Here is a 7,429-nt window from a genome sequence, read left to right as displayed (position 1 = left end):
GTACATTTAGAACAGGTATGAAATTTGTGATTACTTGCTAGTTGACTAGTGAAGTCATGCAATTCATTACGATTAAAAACTTTAATCGCCTGACGCCCCAAATTTGTAATCTTTTCTTTTTTTTAATTCATTCACTACCATTGACGTCAAAAATTAATTTGAACTATTTCTATTAGTTTAACATTTTTTTCCCACTTTTATTAACCAGAGTATGAAAACCTAGAATTTATTATTGGACATTTAGAACCGATATAAATTTTTTGATTGATCGTGAGTTAACTAGTGAAGTCATGCGATTAATTGCAATTTAAAAAAATTAATCGCCAAATTTTTAATAATCTTTAAAAAAAAAAAAAAAAAAAGAATTTGTGGCAGTGAATGATTTAATGATGCATGATGAAGAATCGCCCAATCACTTTGGCCGCATCTTTTTTTTTTTAAATTGGTAAACACAATGTTTCTATAGACTACCATGTTGCTGCATCATGTTCCATCATTCAAGATGGATGAGCCCTTCCCAGTAGAAGCCGTGCAAGCCAAACCATGACACCACCTCCACTGCATTTTACAGATGAGCTAGTGGATTTCTCTCATTCCTCTTAATTTCAACCTTCCACCCAACCCACAAGTTGTTCTCATGCAGCCAAATTAAGGGGCTTCTCAGTTGCCTTAAATATGTATAGAGGAGCGAGGCTATAATTCAAAGGAGCTATAATTAAGCCCTGACGTTTCATTTGCGGATGTCTTTGAATAGGCATATATCAGATGGAGTGTAAAACTAAATAGCTAATCTTTTGTTTTTTTCATTCTTGATTCTTGATTAGTTGAAACAAACTGTACTTTTTTTTATAAGTCTTTGTTTGAATTCAATTCTGAAAGTACTTAACTCATTCACTGCCATTGACGCCTATAGACGTCAAAAATTCATTTTAACTAATTAATTTAACATTTTTCTCCACTTTTGTTAACAAGAGTGTGAAAACCTAGAAAAAAAAATATTGCACATTTAGAACAGATATAAAATGTGTTATTAATCGTGAGTTAACTAGTAAAGTCATGCGATTAATTACAATTAAAAAAATTAATCACCTGATGCCCCCAATTTTTAATAATCTTTTTTTTTTATCGTAAGTTAACTAGTGAAGGCATGCAAATAATTACAATTTAAAAAAAAAATACTCATCTGAGTTTTTAATAATCTTTCCTTCTTTAAATAAAAAACAATTTAAAAAAGAAAAGATTATAAAAAATTAGGGGCGTCAGGCGATTAAAATTTGTCATCGTAATTAATCGCATTACTTCACTAGTTAACTCGCGATTTTATATGTTATAAATATCCCCCCAAAAATTCTAGGTTTTCATACTCTTGTTAACAAAAGTGGAGCAAAAAAAGCTAAACTAATAGAAATAGTTAAAATGAATTTTTGACGTCTATAGCCGTCAATGGCAGTGAATGAGTTAATTTACAATGGCTTGCATTTACCACACAATTAAAGTTGCAGTAACCCTGCCTTCACGTGCTATGGGAAAGATGGACCTTGCCACTTGGAATCTCCTTATTACGACCGAGTCTCTCGCTCTCTGCCATGTTGAAACTTGAAAAGTTATCTCAGCTCGGAAACTCGGGTATCAAAATTAATTCCCAGTTGTCCAGTGGAAAATACGACATTAGGGGGCGTTCACGTGCAATTTTCTACTCGCCGTGTGGTATTTACCATCATTTCGATACCACATGAAGGCAGCATAATTTTGTCAAACGTCTTCTTCCTGTTTGGTCTTGTGACATTCGCAAGCTGTGTGCTGATTGGTCATTAAGGGGAAGTCAACCCACCAGTCTAAACGCAGTATTCTGATTCCAGGACTAATTCACCTTTACAGCTCACATTTTATAAATCCCACCTAAACTTTTCATAGGCTACTCCTCTTCTGCATTGTTTACATAAACACAGGAAAGCAAAATGTATGGCATCTGATATTTCAAGAATATTTTGTTGGTTTTAATGGAGACAGATGGCCACGTCACAGCTGAGGCTTCGTGAATGAACACACAACCACTTTAACGTCAAACGCTTCAATGAGTCAGCATGTTTGCGTCAATACTCGTGTGCCCGGTGTCTGGTGCGGGGCTTGCTCGTGACTGTGGCTGCAAGAAGAGAATCAAGAGCAGAGACGATTCGATGAACGGAGATGGCAACAAGAGGAAATTACCCGGCTGGTGATGTAATTACTGTGTGACACACAAAGCCTAAAGCGTCTGAATGAATATCAATGCAGTTTGCAATTTCGTAACTCACGCTATAGATAAAATGGATGCAATTTCTCAATGGTAATTTTTTGGTGAAAGCTCTAAAATTAAACCTCAAAGGCTGTGCTTTATTTGATTTTCAGTCCATTGTAGTGTTGTAAAAAAATATTTTTTACAAAATGTCACTGCCCAAATATTGTATTTCAGTACATAGCCTAAACACGGCATTCTGATTAATGTTGCGTTTGTGGAATATGATTTAAGCAACAAAATTCACACGTTCTTATCCATGTTAAGGGGCGGCCATTTTGCTGCTTGCTGTCGACTGAAAATGACATCACAGTTTTTCAGGGCTCAAGGAATGACTAATCATAGGTCACCTGTTTTCTGGGTTTGACTATGTGACACTGAAATGGATAAAAATGGGTGGATTTTGCTGCTTACTTCATATTCCGCCAACACAATATTAATCCGAATGCGGTGTTTAGACTAGTGGTGGAGGATAGAACATATTAGTCTAATGAAAGCGTTTGACTCTGCTTCCATTGAAGCTCCAAGTCTATATGCGTTACTTGATTTTCGGTCCATTGTAGTATTGGATAAAGACATTTTAATGCATTTTAACTGTCCAAATATCGTACTCCTGTACCTAACTCTATATGAATACATACAAACTACTTACTTAAACTTGTGTCTAAGTAAACCTAAAAATACAATACAGTGTTCCCTCGCTATACCACGGTCCACTTTTTGCGGCCTCGTTGTTTCGCTGATTTTTTTTTACTGCATTAATGTACCCATTTTATCAAATTTCTGAAGGTTTGAACATTGAGAATGTTTAAACGAGAGAAATGTGGAAAAATATGTAAATGCCTTGATGAGAAAAATGTATAAACTGCGTGGTGAGGGGTTTAAGAGCCTTAAAACTGTCATGTTTATTTCTAGTCATGTTTAGTTCCTGTCACGTTTAGCTTCTGTTTTCCTTGTGTGTTCCCCTTGTCTTGTCATTTCCTGTTTTAGTTTGAAAGTTGACTCCTGATTGTTTCCACCTGTGTCCCCATTACCCTCATGTGTCATCCAATCAGTGCCCTCAGCCAGGTGTGTCTTGTTATGTCATTAGTGTTGGTGTATTTAGTCAGGTGTCTCCCCCCTGTCTGTGGCGGTTCATTGTTGCTGTTGTTGTAAGTCTTTCTCCACGTCACGCTGTCCTTTTTTGCCTTGTCAGGAACCATGTCATGCTGTTAGATTTGCCTAAGTTGTTTAGCCATGTTTAGATTCATGTTTTGTTAGTTCAGTTTATTTTGTACTTTGAAGATAGCTTTTTTTGATTAGAAATTAAAACCTTTTTTCTTGGACTACACCTCGGCCTCCTTGCTCTGCCTTCCCACATCTGGGTCCTAAAGCCCCACCTTACTGACAAAAACATTTTATAAAAAAAATCCATCATCTACCGCTTATCCGGGGTCGGGTCGCGGGGGCAGCAGCTTTAGCAGGGAAGCCCAGACTTCCCTCTCCCCAGCCACTTCAGCCAGCTCCTCCGACGGGATCCCAAGTCGTTCCCAGGCCAGCCGAGGGACATAGTCTCCAGCGTGTCCTGGGTCGTCCCGGGGCCTCCCGCCGGTGGGACATGCCCGGAACACCTCCCCAGGAGGCATCCGAACCAGATGCCCGAGCCACCTCAGCTGGTTCCTCTCAATGCGAAGGAGTAGCGGCTCGACACAGTCTCTCCCGGATGACCGAGCTTCTCAACCTTGTCACACATTCACACCTAAGGAAAGGAGTGTTCAATTAATCGATCATTGATTTTGTTTCGTAAATATGGAACAAAGCCCCTGGACAGCCTGGGTTGAGATTCAAACCCACATCCTCTTAACAGTGAGGCAGACAGGCGAACCACTCTTGCCATCAGTCATTTAAACCGGCGAAAAAGGCGGCATTGCCACAAACTTTAGCCTTGTGACAAAGTTCAAAATGAAGTTCAAGTTGGAAGATGAGTGTCAAGAAATTCCACAGATCTAACATAGAGATGTTGTTGTCATTGTCAACCTTTGAAAAGTCATTTATGAATTTGATTTGGCAAAAGTGCAGTTGGTGCTTTTGGGAAGTCTCAGAATACATCCTGACTATGGCAGAAGGGTGTAAAAGCAACCATACATCAGTCGTTCACGTTCACTTGGCCTTCGCTTTAATACTCAGAATTCTTGAGAGGATTAAGTTGTTTGCTTCTGTGAGCATTCATCGGCTCAGTGTCATTTTGACATCAGTGAGCCAACTCGTCCCCAATGTAATCCCCCCCCACAACAGTTTACTGCGAATACACAATCACGTGGCACCATTGTTGAACACTTCCCCAAGGAAACAAAGGCACATCAATCTATTAAGCACATTTTTTACATGATATCATGGAGATAAAATAACATATTTTTGTTTTTAATTTGCATCCCAATGCTAAAAAAAAATCTGACCAATTTTAATATATCAATATATCATAATATATCAAAGCAAAATTTTAGCAGCATTTAATTGTTACCAGTCTTTCAATTCACAAATCACAATGTAATATTTTTGCATTTATCATTTAATACATCAACTCACTTTATCTGACATAAATACCATTTTATTCTGATAACAAACTATTGTGAAAGCTGCTCAAATTTGCTCATTTCAAAGCATTAATTTCTCTTGAAAGTTATGGCGGCCCTGAAATGCAAAACACACACACAAAAACTGAACACTACAGCGAAAAAAAACAACACGCACACAAATAACTAAACAGAAAATACATTAAAAAAATACTAAACTAACAAAATAATTGCAAAAGTAAAATAAAAAACACAACAAAAAATTAAACTAAATCATAAATCACAAAAAAATAACTTAACATAAAAAATAAAAATAAAGAACGAATTGCAATAGTATATTTAAAAAAAACAAAAAAACCAACAACTCATTAACAAATGACAAAGTACAGCAACATTTTTCTCGCGGACGTGGTGGGAAGGTATGGGGAAGGCAGGGGCAATCAGACTCATGGCTGACTGGACAAGAGGGACGACTGATTGGATGTACTTTGTACGCACTGGCGTTTGGCGCACATGCTTGTCTCTGGAAAAATACAGTATATAGTATGTGGCCGAAAAATAAGCGGTGAAGAAAGTAAAATATTTAGTGTCATGTATTGCCACTACTGTGGAAAGGACCTGGTTGAGTTGTCACTAAACAGTTACAACTAACAGTGGCTGTGAGTTTTTTTCCTTCAAGCCGGATTAAGGAAAAGACGAATGAACCCGGCTCATTTTAATCAGCGTTCCATTCCATCAACGTGGTTTATGCGAATGCCCACTCAGTAACCATTGACATTTATGCCGCAGACCTAACCTGATCCGGAGCAAGTTAGCTGCGTATCAAAAAATAAAAAGTCAAAAGACTGTTCCGTAACGTGGATTTTTGCGCTTGTGTAGCACCTGAAATGTTATATTTTCTTTTGTATGGCATTGTATTTGATCAAAATGACCCGTTTAGTTTATTATAAGATGCAATTTAGCTCACTACCTTAGAGGGCAGTGTTGAGTTTTGGTTTTGAAAGGACTGTTGGCTAAGTGTACCAGAAGAAGAATCCCCCTTGGATGACGGGACTTGAGAGAGAGAGAGAGAGAGAGACTTTCATCACTTATTTCATGTAATAAAAATAAAAAGTCCATGAAAATGATATATCATCACTTTCACTGTTTACAAAATCAATCGCTTTAATTAAACTAATTCATATAGAAGTCACATATCAAATGTCACTCCAAGATGCCTTATAATTATTAGCATCATTATAAGTGCTCTACATTTAATGAAGTTAAAAAAACAAAACAATTGTCACATAAAAAAATGCATTCCCACCCACACACATGGGTGAGAGTTCCCCTCTCTATTCCTTCAATCAGTGCCCACCCCAGATTGTTGCTCAGCGCCAGATCTTCTGCTGATGTGAATGTAGCAGGCGGGAGGTTCCCCACCTGTGGCAGTGGCCTCAGTCTTTTTTCTGCTGGCTACAATATTTACAGCTCGATACCTATTTAGTCTTATGAATTAAATAATTATAACTTGCGCATTTAGTCTGTCGGCTATTTTTTGTTTTGTTTTTGCCAATGCCATTTCCCTCGCTCGTCTTATTGATTGCCTTTTTGGGTGATTTCTGTCTTGAATTCCTCATACAGCTCCATCAATAACTTTTGTTCTGTTTGTGAGAAGAATACTGCTCTCGTCTTTTGACATGATTGATCGCAATTTCGCCTATCGACTCACCCGGGTTTCTTATAATCTACCCCGGGAGCGCGCACAAAGCCAGGCTATGCAAGCCTGTCTTACCTTAGCCTTGATTAGATGCAGCTGGATTGGGTCAGTGGAATGACTTGGCGCTTTATTGTGGAAATGCTGAAGCATTATGTTATTGTGATTTTTATTCTCCACGCGTGTTGATCAGATTCTTTGTCCTTTTGTTTGTTTGTTTTTAATGAAAAAGATTAGAACATTTGTTCAAATGGGAATGTACAAATGTTTATGTACAGTAGGCGTCTCCTTAATGTTTCAGATTTTTATTGGAGCTGAGAAGTATTTGATAGGAAATGGTGTTGGAACGGTAGGTCTATATTTTTGTTCATTATTCTGTACTTTCTTTTCTTCCTCTGTCCTTTTTAACGGCAAAATAAAAACAATTAATAAAAATAATAAAAAGTTTTTTAAAAATAAAAGTATTTCATGTTGGACTTTGGTGACAGGAAGAGTATTTTTTTCTTTTCAAATTCAGAGCAATTAATATTTGGAACATGAAGCAATGGACTCTAGGCCATTTTGTTCATTGTAAATTACAACTAATCATTTTTTTAAATCACATTTATTATTGCTAAATTGTGTTATAGTGACATGAACAACAATTGCATTTCAATTTCTGATACCTCTTGACATCCTATTTAACGATTTGTTTAAAAAAACAAATTCCATTAAATGACTTTTAATGCTTTTAATGACGCGCAGAAACATTGGTGTTTGGATAGCAACACAAATACTCAAAAGTGTCTGTGAACAAAACACACTCACGCTCACTAACGCGCAAATAATCGAATCTGATTTGGTGACATTTTTGTTTGCCTTCTTTATTGTGACTTCAATCCCACCACATATTTTGGAAATGTTAAG

This window comes from Vanacampus margaritifer, chromosome 6 (genome assembly GCF_051991255.1).
Source record: "Vanacampus margaritifer isolate UIUO_Vmar chromosome 6, RoL_Vmar_1.0, whole genome shotgun sequence".
NCBI classification, from domain to species: Eukaryota; Metazoa; Chordata; class Actinopteri; order Syngnathiformes; family Syngnathidae; genus Vanacampus; species Vanacampus margaritifer.
This window is presented reverse-complemented; position numbering follows the sequence as displayed.